Genomic DNA, 21,145 nt, shown 5'->3' with positions numbered 1-21,145 from the left:
TTGCGGGGAAGAGAAAAGGGCATCCCCCACTAAGCCACAAAGTCTATTTTGTACTCTGTCAAGGCAGGATAGGCTGTTTTTAGCTCCTGCCCAGATATGGCAGCAGTATTCCATCCTTGGACGTACTTGACTTTTATATAGATAGAATAGACCTATTTTTAAATTATTGTTTGCGCTAGTTATGAAAACATATTTGTTTTTATTTATATAAAAGTCCTTCTTGTTATTGCTTATAGAATCTAGTCAAGTTAAATTCCTAAAATGTCATTTAACCATATTGGTCCATGAATTGCATTTTTCTCTTTAAAACAAATCTAACTCAATCTATATGATAATAATAATAATCTTCTTGCTCATGTAATTCGGTGAGTGCTAATATGCAACAGTTGTTGATCTTCTGTTTAACTTCAAGGCAAAAAAAAAATACTGATACATGAAAACTACAATGGAGGTATGCTAAGTTTTTAAGGTTTTATTTAAAGAGAAAGTTTGCCTATGAGGGAGAGATCATGTAATTAATTAATTATTTACTTACTTAATTTTCTAAACTTAGTTTTAATGATGGCAACACATGGCCAGAGTCTTTAGGCAACATTCACTTAGATTTCTATATTTTTTTTGCATCCTGTTTACTTAACTTCCAATGAGAGACTGATTAGAAACTCTGACTCTTGCCAGAATGCCTGATGCCATCTTTATGTTCATATCGTTCAACACCCGAATTTCTAGCCTAGGAAGTTAATCTTTGACCCCCGTTTCAATCATGCCACCTGCAGCTGGTTATATTTCTGTTTGCCACCATTGTATTCTGTCATGTACTACATATAACCCTCACCAAAATTCATACTAATTAACATAATCTCTACTTACTGGTGTAGTATCCAAATATCAAACAGATGGGAGGGAGGTGGGAGTTGTGTTTCGTATTTTTTTTTCTATTCTCTTAAACTACTTTCAATCACTACAATGTGTAATCATGCATAACGTTGTTCTTGGGTAATGACGATTTTTATTTGCAAAAAATATATGTACAATTTCAATTTTATCAGTTGAAGGTAGGGAGTTCTAAAAAACCGGTTTAGGGTTAAGGTTAGGGTGATTTACAGTAAAGCAGAATAAAATACTAGGTGGTTAGTAAGATGCTTCCAAATAGATCAGGATAGAAATGGGCGGCTCACCATTTTCCGAGGTTGTTCTACTACCAAAAATAACAGATACTACACTTTGAAAAATGTATTTATTTACGAAAATTATATACAAAAGTCATAAATGAATCAGGCACAAGGCCATTTAAAAGGGTGGAGATGGAGAGAGGGTCTTTGGTCATCCTTGTCCATCTACTTTATGATTGTCTAAGTTATTCCTAGCTAGAGTCTTCAATTAGCATAGTACCATATTCACTTCAGCGGTTGTCTGACTTCAAATTCTCAAATCAAATTTTTTTCTCCAAAAATAAATATGTACATATTTGAAAGGGACAATTTTTAATTTCATTTATTCATTTTATTTTTTTATATGGAAATCGTTCCAGGCAAGGCATGAAGCTACTTGATGTAAGGGACTAAAAGATACTGCTTCAAGGTTAAAAACTAGCTAATGATAAATGCTATATGGACATATTGTAACACAGAAAAACAGCAATTCTTCTCCTTTTGTCAGAAGCATCGTCCATGGAATGTGAGGACTAAAGGATAAAATAAGGGAAGCGAAAGCCATGAGACTGCCAAAAAGTAAAGCCAAGACTTATTTTCAGATTTCCATTCTTAGAAGAATGTGCCAAAATACATTTACTTAAGAATAGGATAGACAGAGGATGCCAACGATCTCCTTCAGTCTCTACACTTTCGATGGCCTTGTGCCTAATTTTACAATTTTGTTAACTTTTCTTTTTCTTTTTTTTTTTTTTTTTTGCCATGAAATATTTCAATGCATAGTATCTTTTTGCCTTGGTCAGAGGATGAGAAATCTTAGAATGGAGGTATTTTTTTGTTCCAATCTACAGTGTTCCTTTTAGGAAAGCTGAGTGTCTTTCATATAAAATTTGGTCTTGCATCTAACTCCGTTATAGTGTTTACTGTTTGGGGTGTTGGTATTTTTCCTTCGTTTTATTTAAAATCGCAAATGTGTTCTTATTTGCGAATAAGGGAGATAAAACCTCAGCAATCTTTTTAAAATGACAAACGTTGGGGGTTATCTCCCTTGAGTTAAATTTCTTAATTGTCTGAAATAAACGAAAAAAATGTTTACAAGAAATAGGCAACAAATAAATGTTACCAAAGGCAATAAAAGTTGCTTTTCTATCTTATATGACTAAGCTTTTGTCTGCGTGTTTTAAAGTATTTTAAAGACTCAGAAGGTATGAAAAAAATCATTAACGATGTAAAGAACTATGCAAACCCTCCCTCCATCTCATTTCATATATATATATATATAATATAAAGCTGAATGTCTGTGTGTGTGTGTGTGTGTGTGTGTGTGTGTGTGTGTGTGTGTGTGTGTGTGTGTGTATCTGGTCACGAATAGGCTCCTATATGGTTGACTATTATAGAAAACTGATCACATATAATGATAGAAGATGTATCGAGACACAGGAATGGGTATGTAAATGGACTGTAATTTATTAAAGTATGATAGGTTATGAAAAGGAAGGGTTGTAAATTTGGGTTGAATTTGGGGGTATCAAACAAAAGCAAAATATGATGAAAGTAAAAATAAAATAGATAAACCTCATAATTTATTATACCATACCTGTTCACACTGAAACACTTATCATAATATTCTGTGGATCTATATTAAAAAACCTTGTTAAACTTTGTGACATATTTCCATTCTATGGAGGTCAGGTGCGAACGAACACCTCATAATTTTATTATACTATATTTCTTCAAACTGAAACATAATTATCAAAGTATACTTACGCAGATAGATATGAAAAGTCTTTATTAAAGTTTGTGCCTATTTCCATTCTATGGAGGCCAGGCACGAACGCAGACCCCCACAATTTTATTATACCATTCCTATTTCAGTTAAAACATTCTTATCAAAGTATTCTTATGTACATCTATATCAAAAACACTTGTAAACGTTTTTTTTTTTTTAATTTTTTATTTCCATACTTTGTGGACCAGGTGCGAATGCAGACCCCACAATTTTAATGAACCACCGTTTTGCCAGATCAAACATACCAATTCCTGTGTCTCGATACATCTTCTATCATTATATGTAATCAGTTTTTTAAAATAGTCAACCATATAGGAGCCTCTTCGTGACCAGACACACACACACACACAGACATTCAGCTTTATATTATATATATATATATATATATATATATATATATATATATATATATATACCACCGCTTTTTGCAATTTTATAAGTTTCAAATCTCAGTGACTATTGATCAGAATTTAACAAATGAAAGCTCGTTGAAGATGGGGTTTGAAAATGGAGTACAATTATGAATATCTCCAGTATCAAATAATCCTTATACACTGTGAAATTTTCTTATGTATGAAAACCAAAAAAGGGAGATATAACATATGAGATATATTCCACTTTACAGCCACAATAGATGTTGCAGTGCACCAGACTAGATTCAGACTGCCATTGTCTTATTAGGCAGAAGGATTCCACCATACTTAAGCTGAACTTGAAGGCCAGATAGTTTGATAGACATTATCCACTGGGTGAATAAACCGAACACCACAGATTAATAATATTGAATGATGTTCCTGTGGTGTTCCGATTAGCAATCTTTTGGCCTAATTAACCTTTATACAACGTGTCCAAAAAGTCGCTGAAGGGTTTTGAGCTTAGATAGATTCTTTATTTTTTATATCTTTCTACAATTTTAATACAATCTGACTAAGACATTGGGAAATTTATAAATAAAAAACACCAAAATTCAAATAATTCTTATTTATGAAAAATAATGTCTTTTAAATTTTGCTCATTTTCAGCTCCGCATATTTGTGCTCTTTCCAAAACATTATTCATGACAGATTGCAGAATCTCTGGATCGCGATTTAACTCCCTTGTTTCGTTCCTGATGTTTTCTTTCAATTCATTCAGGGTGTACACAATGTTTCGAATTGTGTTATAAATTGGGCTATCTCTTACACGAAAATGCAGCTGATAAGTTTTTTGAGTCAAAACAATTTTGGTAAAACAATTCCACAAGTTGCATATGTTGTTCCATGCTATACTTACCAATATTTAATTTCCAAATATTATTTGTAAAATATCTGTGTGGACATGAAAGTGAGACTAACCTTAGCTCTCGATGTAAGAGGGTTCGTTTGTGTCTGACATGCAAGGCAATAATTGATCCGAAGGAAGAAACACTGCCATTACAGTGAGTCAGTCTTATGGGAAACACAATCTCATAGCTGCAAGGATTAGCGAGAGGTGAACTTGGCCGTATGCAAATTGTTTGGCGTTTGTTGGCATAAAGGTGACAGTGGGAAACCACTTAGCAGATGGTGTGTAGCGAACTATGAGGTGGTGTTGTTATTGAGTGTGAAGATCAGAAGAGTTTTGAAGCGATTGTTTCTGTAACGAACTAATGAATTTGTGAAGAGTGAGTTTTCCCTCTTCATTTTTCTTTAGAGAAGCCCGAACTTTTTGAGACTTTTTGTATCTAAACAAAGTGATTCCATCAAACTGTTTAGCACTCAATGTGTTGAAATTGTTTTGAGCAACCTATTTTGGAGCTGAGGAGTCTCTTATCTTTCGAAGGTAAGCGGTGCCGGGCCAACCTATTGTTTGTTCCTGATTTTTCGTACAATCTAAAATAGAAAACAAAAAAATCATTAATAGTAAAATGACAAAGATTTTCAACCCTTCAGTGACTTTTTCGACACCGTATATACATAGTTCTGTATTATAATATTGAATAATGTTAATATTCCTGTGGTGATCCAGTTGGCAATCTTTTTCGCCTAATTAACCTTTATATAAGGTGTCCAAAAAGTCACTGAAGTGCAGGCGATATGAAGAATAAAATTGGTCTTCTACACAGTTATGGCTGACAGAACAAGAACATGCTATACCCGTTGATTGAGTTTGTGTTCAAAATTCCATGCAAATTCCTGGGTTTTATAGATAGATTCCTAGTTTGATAAGATACATCTGATGAAGACAGGAGGTTATATCGGCTGAAACGTTGTGTAACTAACACTCAAGATGAGGGCAGTAGTTTGAATAATCCAAATAATACAAAGTATCAAGATGTCAGACACATTGCTATTTGGACCTGACTTTAGAATTCAGACAGACAATTTTATATATTAGATGGGGGAGGGTAGCATAAACTCCTCGTATTGACCCTGTTAAATGACAAGAAACAAGAATCTTCATTGGATGGATAGATTGCGCCAAAAAAACATACTTTTTTTAATGTTTGCTTTTTCAGCATTCATAAGACTAGATAACGAACCAAGCAGGACAAGCGACCTGAATGAAAAGGAAAGTCAAACAAAAGAAGCTCTCCTCTTCCTCTAAAACTAGTCTATTTATAATTTAATGTTTACCCTAATTTTTTTTTCTGCATAAAAAATAATAACTGAATAAATAAATTTTTCACCTGTATTAGTTGGATTAGTCAGACTACTGTTCTCATCTTGGGTGTTATTTTCTCAACGCTTCCCCCGATATAACCTCCGACCTTCTTCACATGTCAACACAGAACTCTGGCTAAACGAATAAAGTATTGAAGGAGCATAGAAAGTGAATGTTCGGTTTACTTCCGGCAGCTGCACGACTCTTGCTTCCCTCATTTTGTCCTTTACTCCTCACATTCCAGGAGCGATGTTTCTGACAAAGAGGGAAGAATTGCTGTTTTCTAGGTTTAGAATGTATACCATCTAACACTAATCGTTGGCAAGTTTTTGACCTGAAACTTTAAGTATTTTTTTTAGCTTCTTACATCAAATGGCTTCATGCCTTGTCTAGATTAAAAAAAAAGTGATAATCGGTTGTAAGTGACAGTCTTCTAGACAAACTGAACAAGTGACCCGAATAAAAAAGAATCAAACAAAAGAGGTCCTCGTTGTCGTTGTCGTCGTCCTCCTCCTTCTCCTTCTAGAACTGGTTTACTTATGATTCAATGTTTGTTCCAATTTTTTGTCTATTTTATACCAAATTAATGTATAATTTTTTTGGCTCGTGACCCCAATTGTAAAAACCTATGAGGGTGTAGGGGAGGGGGGGGGGCGCCGATTTGCCCGGTGGTAAAATATGCTTAAATATGTAATTAAAAAAAAAGAAAAGTAATTTGATACCATCAGCTAGAATGGAAACTGAAAGTAAAACTAGCTTTCAAAGCTGGTGACGTTACCACTGTACCAACATGACACGCATATGAACTGATTAAAAATATTTTATTTTTTGACCCCTTAAAAACTATTTTAACCGGCTAAAGACCCATAAAAGAACCGTCCATAAAAATCCAAACATTTGAGGCCCCTAGCGCCTCAAATTAGTGCCGTGAGTGTGATGTCAGTTCTGTCTTGCTTCTATCTGGTCTGTTCGGGAGGGGTAGGGGTGGTGGTGTTTCTTTTTTTATTAGGATTTGAAATTTCACACTGGCTTGCTGAAAGAGTTGTTTCAAATGAGCGGGAATCATTTTCAATGTTAGAAAATGTTGAATTCACACAATTATGTAAAATCTCATTTTCTTTATTTCCAAATGAAAAGGAAAGTAAGCTAAATAAATAGAGAAGGAAAGGGAGTAGCTTATACAAGCTAGTAACTTTTTATTGTACAAATTAAAGCATTACCTTAACAAACTTGGTTATAGTTTTAGAACGTTAAAGTAATAATTAAATTTAACTTAAACAAAAAAAAAAAATTGGTAACCCCACCCTAAGAAAATGGCAACGGTCGAGTATCCTAATTCATTTGTGCTCTTAGAGCAAGGGAAAAACGTTAAATTTCCGAATGTGCACTTGCTATATTAAAGAACCTGTGTTTGTTTTAAAACTTCAAGAGATAAACAAGTGAATACAGGGAATTGAAAAAACCTCGAGCACAATGCTCCGGGATTTGCATCAGAGTGGAGTGAGGTGGGAGGGCTCTTAGGTATTATAATCTCTTCCGAGATCAGGGTATCGGTTTATTGCCAGTTGCCTGAAGCGCTCTTATCGGGGAATGCCGACTTGTCTGCTCGCGGTAAATTTTGCAAGGTAATTCCCCCTCCCCCCCCTTTTTTTTTTTTTTTTTTTTTTTTTAAAGTAGTTGAGGTACTGGACTGGACTCCACACTATAAACGAACGCCATGTCTAATCTTGCAACAAATTGGAGACAGGTTAATAAAATAATCTCCCACCAACTCCGGTCTCACAGGTAGGCGTAGAAGAAGAGAAGAAAAAGAAGAAGAAAGAAAGAAAGAGATTCTACAACTACCTGCCATGGTTATTGTGTAGTGAGTGCTTGCGACGCACCTGTTTTTTTGTCGTACAGCTAATATGTCCATTTCAGTTCTGGAAGTGTCTATTTTTTACTTTATAAAACAAAACTAAATACATAAATAATAATAATAATAAGATATAATTCTCAGGTGAAAGTGTTAGGTCAACATCGAAAGCTTTTTTTACTTACAAAACCTATTCGGATTTATATAAAAACAAAAAAACCTGTAGTCTTAATAACCGGTAAGTAGATTTTTTTTATTTTTTTTTTAATTTCATGATTTATTTATTTTTATTGAAACTGAACTTTTTAGTTTTCAAATTTATAGGTGAGAAGTTAAGTTTTCTTTGGATTTTACCAATTGAAATATTCATATTTTTGGTACACGAATGAAAAAGCGAGTTAATAGACACAATTAACTCTGTCAAAAATATTTGTATTTTTATATAGCATAATGAAAACACTACACCAAAGAGAATATACTTGACTTATGGTTAATTTTAGCGTCATATTGAACTTTTTTTGGCCCACTCAACAATTTAAAGACAAAATAATACTGGGCGCAAGTTCATCATTTAACAAAAGTAAAACAAAACAAAAAGACGGAAAAATGATGTACGTACATGTCATGAAACGAAAATGCCATATTCCAAAAATTATGTAAACTGAGCAAGTATTTTTTTTTTTTTTCAAATTAACACACACACACACACACCTATCATATAAACTGCTAGATTAATTTACGTATTTTTTGGAATCTGACATTTTCGTTCCGTGACGGGTACGTACATTATAAAAAAATATTTATTTTAAATTAGGTTGAATTCTGGACTTGTACGTCAAATTGTTACGATACTATTGTTTCAATGACGGTTATCTTAAAGCTGAAAAGTTCCAGACAGTTTTACAGAATCACGCCCGGGCACTCCTGAAACTCAACTTTTTATAGGCGATTACGTGTGAATGAGAGAGAGAAAACAGTTTTAGGTACGGGCAAAATGAATGCCGATGCTCAAAATGTATAACTGTATTACTGTACACATAGATTCGAAAAAGTTGTCAAAAAACAAATATATAACAAATAAATGTTATCAAAGGCAAGATAAGTTACTTTTCTACCTAACTGGATATGTTTTTAGTGTTTTTATTCAATGTAACATGTTTATTCAGCTCGAAAACCATACAGTGTTTACCGATGTATTGGAACATTCAAGATGGCGTCTTATTCTCTCTTTAACACGGTAAGTGTGGGGAAAAGATGTTATAAATACAAAACTGGATAAAATACTGTTAAAAACTCGCTCAATATATGTTACCGTGACATAGATTGACATATATTCGGCGGGTTTTTAATAGTATTTTGTATAGCTTTTTATTTATAACACCTTTTTCCATACTTACGGTGTTAAAGAGGGTGTGAGACGCCATCTTGAATTTTCGAATACATCGGTAAACACTGTATGTTTTTTCGAGCTGAATAAATATGTTACATTGAATAAAAACACAAAAAATATATCCAGTTTGGTAGAAAAGTAACTTATCTTGCCTTTGATAACATTTATTTGTTATATATTTGTTTTTTTGACAACTTTTTCGAATCTGTGTACAGTAATACAACCCCACATTTTGACCCCTTCCTTTACTTAAAAATTCACCAAAAATCAGGAAATTAACCAATTTTAATAAAATTTTCGGTATTTATCAAATAATGGTCGCGGAATATAATGAACTAATTATTTTTATTTAAGTCTTAGTGAAAATGTATTTGTTTAAAAGGTATTTTTTAGATTAGGTCCAGCTCCACAATTTTCTTTTAAATGACAACTTTTAAAGGTTTTCGACTATGTTGAATACGAAAATCGCATTGAAATTTTGCAGTAATAAGTAGTTATCGAGATATAAAATGTTATATTATGCATTGTATTCTTTGGCGGCCATCTTTTTTTACGCGCGTGCGCCATAAACAAATCTAGTCATCTATGACTGACACTGATAGCGCGTAAAAAGATGGCCGCCAAAGAATACAATGCATAATATAACATTTTATATCTCGATAACTTATTACTGCAAAATTTCAATGCGATTTTCGTATTCAGCATAGTCGAAAACCTTCAAAAGTTGTCATTTAAAAGAAAATTGTGGAAGTGGACCTAATCTGAAATTTTACCAAACAAAAAATACCTTTACTAAAGTTATGGTTTTCAGTAGTAAATAAAAAACGCAAGAATTTATTTTTGCTTTTTTATATAAATAAAGCATCGTAATTTGTAACAAAAAAAAAAAATTTTTTTACAGGAACATTACGAAAAAAAGACCCTAAAGTCCGTATTAATGAATTCGATATAACTCAAGAAAAATGAATTCCTCGAACTACCGATATTACCATTGAATTAAGCATTGTTTATTTAATATTTTCACACAAAAATTATAATTGCAAATTTTTTTTTTTTTAATTACAGATTTCGCATAATAATGCAAGATTTTAATTTCCTTGCTCGCAAGAATATGAAACTTTCGACGTAACATAATTTTTTTTATCTCGAACAATAATTAAAAAAAAAAAAATTGAATTAAAAAAAAATGATAAAAATTGATATAAACGTTCAGAATAGGGATGTATGGATGCACGTCTGGGGGTGGGGGAGAAATCTGACACTCCTACCTCCTTTTACTATCATGGCTTCATTTTGAAACAGTGTTTCGATTGGCTGAAATTTTGGGCCTCCTTATAATCGTGTTTACAAATCTTTATTTGTTGCGTTTTAGGCGAACGGTAAATTACTTGCTTTTTGAAGGCGAATTAATTTTTTTTTTTTTTTTTTTTTTTGCACAAGGTATTTTTATTTTTTATTTTTTAAAATTTAATTCAATATCTTATGGCTTTATTAATTATCTTTGAAATAGACCCAGAAAACTAATGTTTATCTTTTTTAAAGGATTTTTACAATGAATTTATTTAACTGCAAAATTTAGCTGAATTGATTAGCTCGCCGTAAAAACATTTTTCGGGTTTGTATTACTGTACACATAGATTCGAAAAAGTTGTCAAAAAACAAATATATAACAAATAAATGTTATCAAAGGCAAGATAAGTTACTTTTCGACCAAACTGGATATAATTTTCGTGTTTTTATTCAATTTAACATGTTTATTCAGCTCGAAAAGCATACAGTGTTTACCGATGTATTGGAACATTCAAGATGGCGTCTTATTCTCTCTTTAACACGGTAAGTGTGGGAAAAGGTTTTATAAATAATAAACTAGACAAAATACTGTTAGAAATTCGCTCAATATATGTTACCGTGACATAACTTGGCATATATTCGGTGGTTTTTTAATAGTATTTTGTCTAGTTTATTATTTATAACACCTTTTCCCAAACTTATCGTGTTAAAGAGAGTCGGGCAGTCGGGCCGGGCACCATTTTGAATTACATCGGTAAACACTGCATGTTTTTCGAGCTGAATAAACATATTACATTGAATAAAAACACAAAAAATATATCCAGTTTGTAGAAAAGTAACTTATCTTACCTTTGATAACATTTATTTGGGTACTGGTCGCGATTAGAGTTCCCTGCCGAACACCCTAAAAAAAACACTGACTTCTCCCCACATTTGTTATATATTTGTTTTTTGACTACTTTTTCGAATCTGTGTGTACAGTAATACAAACCCCATTTTTCATAACTTTTTTTTTTCTTTTCGGGTTTGTATTACTGTACACATAGATTCGAAAAAGTTGTCAAAAAACAAATATAGAACAAATAAATGTTATCAAAGGCAAGATAAGTTACTTTTCTACCTAACTGGATATAATTCACGTGTTTTTATTCAGTGTAACATGTTTATTCAGCTCGAAAAACATGCAATGTTTACCGATGTATTGGAAAATTCAAAATGGCAGCCGACTGTCTCTCGGAGAGGGTACGTTTGGGAAAAGGTATTATAAATAATAAACTAGACAAAATACTGTTAGAAATTCGCTCACTTCGGTTGTTTTCTAACAGTATTTTGTCTAGTTTATTATTTATAATACCTTTTCCCAAACGTACCCTCTCCGAGAGACAGTCGGCTGCCATTTTGAATTTTCCAATACATCGGTAAACATTGCATGTTTTTCGAGCTGAATAAACATGTTACACTGAATAAAAACACGTGAATTATATCCAGTTAGGTAGAAAAGTAACTTATCTTGCCTTTGATAACATTTATTTGTTCTATATTTATTTTTTGACAACTTTTTCGAATCTATGTGTACAGTAATACAAACCCTTTTTTCACGTGTACAAATATTTTTTTTTCCTTTAGGAAATTAACTTTAGTCTCTAATCTTTCAAATACAATCAAAGTAGTCGGAAAACTAAAAAAAAAATTATAAATCGACTTTCAAAACTAAGTCCCCCTATTTTTGCCCACCCATTTTTGCCCGTACCTGTTTTCAAAACCAAAAACCTTCACTCGAAAGTGATTATATGAAAACAGTGGTAATTTTCTTCCATACACTTTAGAATAGTTTAAAGAATTTTAAATCAATTTCGAATTTCGTACGCACAGCCATAGAGAAATCACCACGTCCGTATTGTGTGTGTGTGTGGGGGGGATTTACGAGTAAAAGTCAAGCATTATAGTTCGTTTGTGCGCATAAACTAATATAAACCATCGAGAAACCTGCATTTTTTTTTTATCGTGCCACTATTTAAAAAGTAACTGATTTTTTTTTTTTTTTTTAGTTATTTTCCTTAGAAAAAAGTGTCCCTTAAACAGATTAATGAATTTTGAAACTGACGCATCCGCATCAGATTCAAACATTATTAACATGTCATGTCGAAATTAATATAAATACCAAACAATTATGATAAATGATCCAGTAGATGTGCAAATCATATTTTTAGAAGAAAAAAAAAATCATAGACTAACGGTCGGATATATATATATATATATATATATATATATATATATATATATATATCTATATATATATATATATATATAATGGCGGATTTCAAGAAAAGCAAGTAATGTTTTTCACCTGAACTGTTTGTTTGAAAACCCACTATTTTGCATACGCACCTAAAAAGTAAACTGCAATTTGGGATCGTATTGGAATGATAAAGTTATTATTTAGAAACTCGTTCTTAACGGGGTTGGGGCATTGTTAATTATTTTGTACTTAACGTAAAAATTAAATTCAATTTAAAAATCCTTCCTAAAACAAATAGCACGGTTCAGTTAGTACCGGAAAAAATGTGAGGGGGCCGGAAGAAAAGCTGACGGACCGGATGTCCGCGTTTAAAGGTACCTGTTGATTCGTATTGCTTTTACTAACAAAGCAACAGGGTTAGTAGTATATAACTAAATTCATAATATCAGCTCCGTCTTTTAAAATTAATATTAAAAACTGTGGCGTAACCTAAACAAAAAAGAAAACCGGAGGTGTGGGGGGGGGGGATCTCTAAGCAACCGCATCGGCATCGCATCTGAATTATTGTTTTTACTTATGCATTATTAGATTTTTAATTTTATCACCTGGGTTATAGGTTCAAGTCCTTAAACACCGTCCTCTCCTCACACACCATTACTTTAATTCTATCGGACAGATGATAGAATGAAAGGAACGTTTTTTTTTTGTTTTTTTTTTTACGCGGTGAGAGTGGGGTGGAGTATCCGACCGACCGGAAATCGATTTATTATTTTTTTTTTTTTTAATGTTCTGATCGTCTCTTTAAGCGCAATTGTTTCTCTTGCACTTGGTTTGCTAAATATATCCCCCAAGTAGGTTATGAAATTCTTGGGCATTTTCTAGTATATACAAGAAAATAAAGAATGCCCTCCCTCCTCCAATAAATATATAAAATGTAAGTTTAGTAAACCAATTCAACGCAGATTTTTTTTTTTTTTTTTTTAAATCAACAAAGGTAAAACTTGCCGAGAGCGCTCTGTTTTGGGGTTGTTTTTAAAATGGAACGGAAATTTAAATTTAATTCTGTTTTTTTTAATTTGCGCATGCACCAACAAAATCGAAAACTCACCATTCACAGCCCATATGTCAGCTTTTATGGGCTTTATCGTTTTCGGGTATGCTGACAAGGTTGGGTGTGTTTTTTTATTCCGAAAGCCGTTCTTAATATGGGGAAGTTGGTGTTTATTCCGAAGCCGTTCGTACCATGAGGAGATTGGGGATGTTTATTCCGAAAGCCATTCTTAGTTGTCTTGTTAGCATATCTGAAAACCTATAAAAGTTGACATTTCGAAGGTAAACGGGTGAGTGTAACTTAATGTCCAAAAAAAAAAAAAAATACCAAATTGACTTTTTTTTCGTTTGAAAATTATTTTATTTCGAGTAAATTTTTAGTTTACCGCCCCCTCGGCATTCACCTTTAATTTGTCGACTTGGGCAGGTTTTCGGGTATGCTAAAAATGAATATCGCATTTATTTTTTGTGCAAACAAGTGTTATATAGTTATTATTATTAAGTCTTATTATCCTTGTTATTGTTATTAATGTTGTTATGAAGTCTTATTAAAAGTGAGTCTTAGATGAGTCTTAAGAGAGATGTTGCGTTCTGTGTTCGTGTTATGAAGAGATTCATATATATAAAATGTTCATACTTAGAAGTGTAGTGAGGAGACAGGATTGAGACAGTCTTAGTGTTCACATTGTAAATATGAGATGTCGAGACATTGTGTATGTAAAGACATTTTAAAACACAGGATATATAAGACATATAATGGCAATTTCACTTTACCTTTTGGTAGAATTACAACACAAAGATGACGTTTATAAAAACACATGATGGGTTTATTTCTTCTCTGACCGGTCGTGGTTTTCTTAGTCAAGAATTCAAAGTTTTACATTCTATGTTTCAAAGGTGACCGTCTCGCTTCCAGACGTTCGACTCCCATCTCTGGACTCCAGACTGTCGTCTGTCGTCCTCGGACTCTCTCCCAGACTCTCTCTGCTTAACTCTAAAGTTTCTAACTATATCGAGAACTTCCCATTTTCCATGACGTCATACACATGTTAAAACATGTCTTCTTTCATGTGTTCTGGAAATGCGTGTCTAAAACTTTTTCCTTTGTTTACAAAAGGAATTTTAACCTATATTTCCAGTAACCTATATTTCCAATATGTTAAAAACATGTTTATTAAATTATCTTATAGTTGCATTCTTCAATTGAATTTTCATAACAGAATTGGCAAATGCACATTCTTTTCTTGAAACTATTTTATCTCTAAGCTAAACAATGGCTTGTTTTTACATTCCATTTGCTAATTCACTCTCGTAATCTATTTCTAAACCTAAATTACGAGGTTCAAATTTCGTCTATTCTATTTCATTTTCATTTTAACTAAATCTCTCTATTTTTATACTTACATGAAAAGGGGACAGCCCTTATCATGTAACACAAGTAGTTATCCGTATTTGAAGATGGTCAGTATCCAACATAATCACTAGCGCTATGACAACAAAATATTTTCATTGTTTTGACTCTCGAGTATATATCCGACACAGACAATCAAGAACCATATCACTCTATATAAAAGCATATAAGATATCACCGGATACACACTCGAGTCAAAACAATGAAAATAATATGCTGTTTATTGTCATAGCCCTAGTAATCACTATCGTTTTACTGGCAGCCATCTTGTTTTCTAATAACGAAAAAAGGCCAAATATACAACATGTAACTGGAATTCCCCTCCCCACCATCGGCGTTGGCACAAAAAAGTTGAGGTTTATTGGAGGAGAGAGGGAATTCCAAGAAATCTTGAGCGGAAGGAAAGAACGTAAAGACCAGACCACAAATTAAAACAGTATTTTAAAATTATTTAAAACACACTCGCCCCCCACCCCTCCAAATGTAAACACAGAATTTCTGTGAAATGTTAAACTGTATGCTACTCGGTAAATGTCGGCGCATTACTTACGGAAAAACAGTTAATTAAACTGCAGAAGCACCTGTTAAACTATACAAGTTCTATAATTAACCCCCCCCCCAAAAGAACAAAAAATATGTTTTTGTAAATCGCTCGTGAAAACTTAATTTTTTAGTTCAATTAAAAGCGGTTAATACTATGCAAACGGTAAATTTGCGACTGGTTTGATTATCAGACTCGTTGTCAACGACCTCGAATACCCCTAGAAAACAAAATTAGAGTGGTCGGTGTTCTGTTGTAGCGTAAGGCAATGTTTACTGATGAAATTAACAAAGTGAAAAAAGAGATTGTCTGTTTTGATATCTGGAAGCAGAAAAATATCCGGAGGAGTGGGTGGGGTCATTTTTTGAAAAATGTTTTTGGGCCATGTTTTGTCCCTTTTGGCTCCGTTTAGCTCTTTTTTGCCGTTTTTTTTTCTAAATGGGAAACAAGATGACCGCCAGTAAAAACGATTGTGATTATGTTGGACTGTGAATGTCTTCAAATATGGATAACTACTTGTTTGTGCAAAAAATAAATGTGCTATTCGTTCTCAGCATACCCGAAAACCTCTTAAAATCTGGCATTCAATGGTGAATGCCAAGAAGTCGGTAAACTAAAAAAATACCTTATTTCGTTTCTGTTAATAAATTTTATTTCCATAAAAGAAAAAATCTTTCGTTTTTTTTTTATAAAAAAGTACGATTGTTGAATTTTCTTTTGATTTCTTTAGATTATATTAGCGCATGCGCAATTAAAAAAAAAAAATAAAACAAATATTTATTTGTTTATTAATCAAACTTTTTGTGCTCTTGCATGTAAACGCAACTCCAAAATACTATGCTCACTTGTGTGTACTAAGATGGCCACCAACAATAACATAAGAAATGACATTGCTTGATATCTAGAAAACTACTTATTTGCAGAAAATTTAAATGCAAGATTCGTTTTCAGCATACCCGAAAACCTTTTAAAGTCGTCTTTTAAAAGGAAAATGTTAAGGTGGAGACTTGGTAAAAATTTATTAAATAAATAAAATTTTGGAAAATCGAAAAAAGAAAGTAGGAATACCTAAAATTATTCAAAACTGTGCATTTTGAATAATGGAGTTATCTCCTCCTCCTTTTGGCTAAATTTGCCAAGATGTCTGCAATGCGAATAATTTGACTAAAATTTGATTTAAAGTCCCAAACTAGAAGAACTAGTGGAAAAGTCAGCAAATGAAGGAAATGCAATATTTCTTTCCATCACAAAGACACATTTAAACGCGGGCATTCTAGATGTAGAAATAAGCATACATAACTTCACCATCTTCAGAACAGACAAAGAAAACTGAAGCCATGGTGGCTGTATTTGAGGGAAGATCTCGTTGCAAATGCAGAAAAAACTATTAAGTTTCTCAAATGGCACAGTGGAATTATTGGCAGTGTATGTAAGGAAAACTGACCTCCTGATAACTGTTGTCTATAGACCCCCTAACAGTACAGAAAAAAGCTTTCATGGCCCTCACAACAAAAATATGGTTGCTATCACATAATCTGCCGATTACCACAGAAATCATAATTACAACTTTCTCATGATAGTTTGGTCGTATATGAAAATATTAGGACGAACAAATTCTGAGAAGCCGCAAGCAGAGGAATTGCTGGACATTTCAGACACAGCATACCTAAAGCAGTTCATAACGGTCTCCACAAGAGGAAGCAACACATTAGATCTGCTGTTCTCAACTGTGAGCTGGTCCACTCATATGAAGCTGATAAAACAGTAATGTCAAATCATCTATAATATAAATCTCACCTGTCTGTCTAAATGTATGTATATATGCCTAAAACTTTCGACAGAGGCGATGGATTTTCACAAGATCGGTATATTTGTGAAGCTCGACCCTTCGGACAACAAATATCGAAAAATTGGCTAAAAGCATTAACTCCTTCACTCTTAACTGAGCACTTTTCTATAGGGAGCGGTCACTTTTTTTTTTTTTCGCCGATATTTTCGAAAGTCATCCCCTCTTTTCGATTGACTAGCCTTAATTTAAACCTATGTCACTTCCGGTTTGGTGATGGGTGCAACAGCAAAGACGTCAGGTTTTTTTCCTCCTCGATACGGGTTCAAGCCTGCCTGCCTGCTTGCCTACCACCACTTTTTTCTGTTTTTTTCTGTTTTCTTTTTTCTTTCTTCTTTTTTTGCTCAACACATACCTTCAAACACCTGGGCAATGCCGGGCACCCAGGCTAGTTACTTTATAACTTTATAAAGGTCATAATCCCGAGTGCACCAACACTTCAGAGGAACCTAAAAGACTCTGGACACATCCTGGGAAATCCGTTAAGCATGTTCAATTTCTACAGCAAGGATATAGACTGAGACATTGTAAAATCAGAATTTGGAGACACCGATTGGGTAACTCTCTTCAATGTGAAAAGCTTGGATGAAATACTCAAACCATTCCAAAATAAATGCACAGAGATCTGCAGTAGATACATACCAACGAGGCCTGCCAAAAAAAAAAACAAGAACAAATAAGAGCAATCCCCAGAGACAGGAGAATCTTAATGAAAAAGAGGGCAAAAACTAAAGCCAAACTAAAAAAAAAAAAAGCCTACTTTTACCAACAATAAACACAAACTCGAAAAGGAACTTTAATCAATAGAATTTAAACTTATCAAATCACATGAAAATGAAAGATTAAAAGAGTTAAAAGCCATATCCAACATCAAAACAAACAGCAAATTCTCCTATGCATATGCCATGAGGAAACACAACACCCCAACCATAGGACCACTTAGTACAACTACTAGGGAACTAGAAAGTGACCCAAGCAAAATGGTGGAGATTCTCAAGCAATAATATGAAAGCTTTTTCAGTCCACCTATGGAAAAAATGAGTCAACAACCCCATACAATTCTTCACTGCTGTATTAGAAACAACAGATCAACTCTCAAGTGTAAAGATTACAAAGACTGATATAATCTCAGCCGTTGACAAAATCTCACCTAACTCAGCATTGGGACCTGATGGCTTTCATGTACAACTTCTGAAAAATTGCAGCTATCCCTCCCACTAGAACTGCTCTGGAATAAATCTCTACAAATGTACCTCAAGCTCTGAAGTATGGTATGATTACACTAATACACAAAGGAGTAAGTAGAGGAATAGCAAAAAATTACAGACCGGTAGTGTTGACATCACATCTAATAAAGATTGTAGAAAGAACAGTGCGACATAAGATGGTAGACTTTCTAGAAAACAAAGGAGCCTTCAATAAAGGACAACATGCATTTCGACAAGGCCGCTCCTGCTTGTCACAGCTACTATCTCACTGTGAGAACATTCTACGTGATATTCAAGATGGAGATCATGTAGACATAATCTATATAAATTTCGCAGAAACTTTTCACACAAAGTAGATATCGGCATACTCCTGCATAAAATTCGCTCTCTCAAAATTTGTAGAAAACTTGGAACATGGATACACAGCTTCCCCTCGGAAGAACACAAAAGGTAACCATTCGATCAAGCTTATTAGCAGCATACCACAAGGTTCAGTATCAAGTCCTCTATTGTTTCTTATAATGGTTACTGACTAGTGTTGGGATGATGAATCGGTATCGGAATCAGAAAAAATTGAGCCTATTTTCCGATGCCAAAACTGATTCCATTAATTATCTTTTTTATTTGATTTTAGTTTAAGAAATGTCTTCCGCTGCTTGTAGTAATTATGAGATAATAAATATTTATTGATTTAAACTTCCAGTAATATATCTAGATTATCCCCATCACAAGTGTGTTTTTACGTTTGAGAAAATATATGCACATTTAAGATGCGTTTTGACAGTAATCGGGACAAAATAACACTTTTATAGTAAAATATTTAGAGATTTATAAAGAATCTGAATCGGTAATTGTATCGGAATTGGAAAAAAATATTGGAATCGTCCCATCACTATTACTGACCTAGATAGAAACCTGGAACATGCCGTAGCAACATCTTTCGCTGATGACACACAAATGAAAAAGATCTCTACACCACATGACTCAAGAGTTTTACAAGAAGACCTCAACAAAATTATAAAATGGGCTAACGACAACAACAACAGCAAGAACAACAACAACCTGACTCTAGACAGAGACAAATTTGAACAACTACAATACAGTAATAACGACCTTCTCAAGGAAAAATCTGGTTACTGGTGTGGCCAACAAGAAATAATATCAAAGGAAGTAGTGAAGGGGTTTATATGAGTGAAGATGCCACCTTCACACAACATATTGACTATACTACAGCGGTCGCAAGACAACAAACAGGATGGATACTGAGAACCTTCAGGAGAAGGAACTGAAAGTGTACGCTCACACTATGGAAATCCCTTGTTCTCCCAAGATGAGAACACTGCTGTCAGCTGTGGTCTCCACAAAAAGTAACAGAAATCTGCAAAATAAAAGCACCCCAGAGAACATTCAATAGCAAAGCATGTTAAGTAGACCAAATGAATTATTGGGAGAGGCTGCAGGAGCTGCAACTGTATTCACTACAACGCCGAAGAGAACAATATATGTTGATCTACATATGGAAAATCTTGGAACGAAGGGTCCCAAGCACAACAATAGTAGAGATAACCCATCGGAGTCGAGGGAGGCTCTGCTATATAAAAACCACACTTGCAACTACACAGAGGATAAAGCCCTTCATCCACCACAGCTTCACCTACAGTGGTACAAGAACATTCAACTGTATTCCAACCGCAATAAGAAATATAAGGAGAGTGTCCCCTGACACTTTCAAAAAAAAAACAACTGGGCATTTGGCTGGAAAAGATATGTGACCAGCCACCAACACCAGGCTAGTCTTATCCCAACCTCAATTGTCTAGTGGACTGGACCTCTATAGGAAGTGGACAGCCTGGGTGCAGTGGAGCTCCAGCTCAGCCGTGTCAGTAACTGACGGGATAACACAAACTGCAAACTAAACTACAATTTGTTATGAGAACTTCATCTCATAGCGGCACGTACGTAATAGAGATTTTTCTTCATTTTCGTTTTTTAATATCTTTGCTAAAATGCATAAGCGCTGCTTCTTGTAATAATTACACATAGAATTATTTACAATTGAAAAAAAATAAAAAGCGCTATTGGACTAAATTTTTTAATATATTAGTGGCCTGGCAAGACCACAAGTGAGACAACCAAGGCAACAAAACTGAGCTAGCTTGCAGGATCGATATATATGCATATATATATAGGCAAATTTGGGCATATTTTATTAGTTTGAAAATATACGGTTTTTTTTTTACCAATTGCCATAAAATTTTAACCATAGAATAGTATTATAATCTTCAAAAAGCCTGCAAATTTTCGTATAATTTTGTCTTAAAACTAAATATGAGCATTTCAATATTCAATTTTGCTACCAAATAGATCTCTCTCTCTCTCTCTCTCTATATATATATATATATATATATATATATATATAGATTGTTCATGAACCCACCCGTGTGCCTGACACTGACGGCCAGTATGCAAGTCTCGGACCTTTTTCTCACAACTTGCCCTGAATTATGTTCAGTTTCTGTTCTGTCTCCTCTTGGATCTTTGACCACTCTGTTGTATCAATTAAGATAAAAACGAAATGTAATTAGTCCTCAGACGTAACTCTCCATCGTACAGAATATCGATACAATATGGCTGACTGGGATAGCTTCCGTACATTTATATCAGGTCTACCTCTGCATTCCATGTTTAAAAAGGATGTGTCCTCTATAGTATCAGACCTGACGGAATGGTTAATTGTAGGTATAGACAATTTC

The 21,145-nt window shown here is 33.7% G+C and overlaps 1 protein-coding gene across 1 annotated transcript in view; it reads left to right on the top strand.

Annotated features, from left to right (window-relative positions):
* Positions 1 to 7,358: 7,358 nt before the first annotated feature.
* The window catches only part of LOC145252526 (CD151 antigen-like), an 89,598-nt gene continuing 75,811 nt past the window's right edge, over positions 7,359 to 21,145 (top strand). The window contains exon 1 of the mRNA XM_080112074.1: positions 7,359 to 7,655. The gene's annotated coding sequence lies outside the window, so the exon portion shown is untranslated. The remainder of the gene's footprint in view (positions 7,656 to 21,145) is intronic.

This window comes from Euprymna scolopes, chromosome 29, assembly GCF_053919585.1.
Source record: "Euprymna scolopes isolate OS-2025 chromosome 29, ASM5391958v1, whole genome shotgun sequence".
NCBI classification, from domain to species: domain Eukaryota; kingdom Metazoa; phylum Mollusca; class Cephalopoda; order Sepiida; family Sepiolidae; genus Euprymna; species Euprymna scolopes.
The sequence above is the reverse complement of the archived record's forward strand: the minus strand, read 5'-3'. Positions and strand labels throughout refer to the sequence as shown.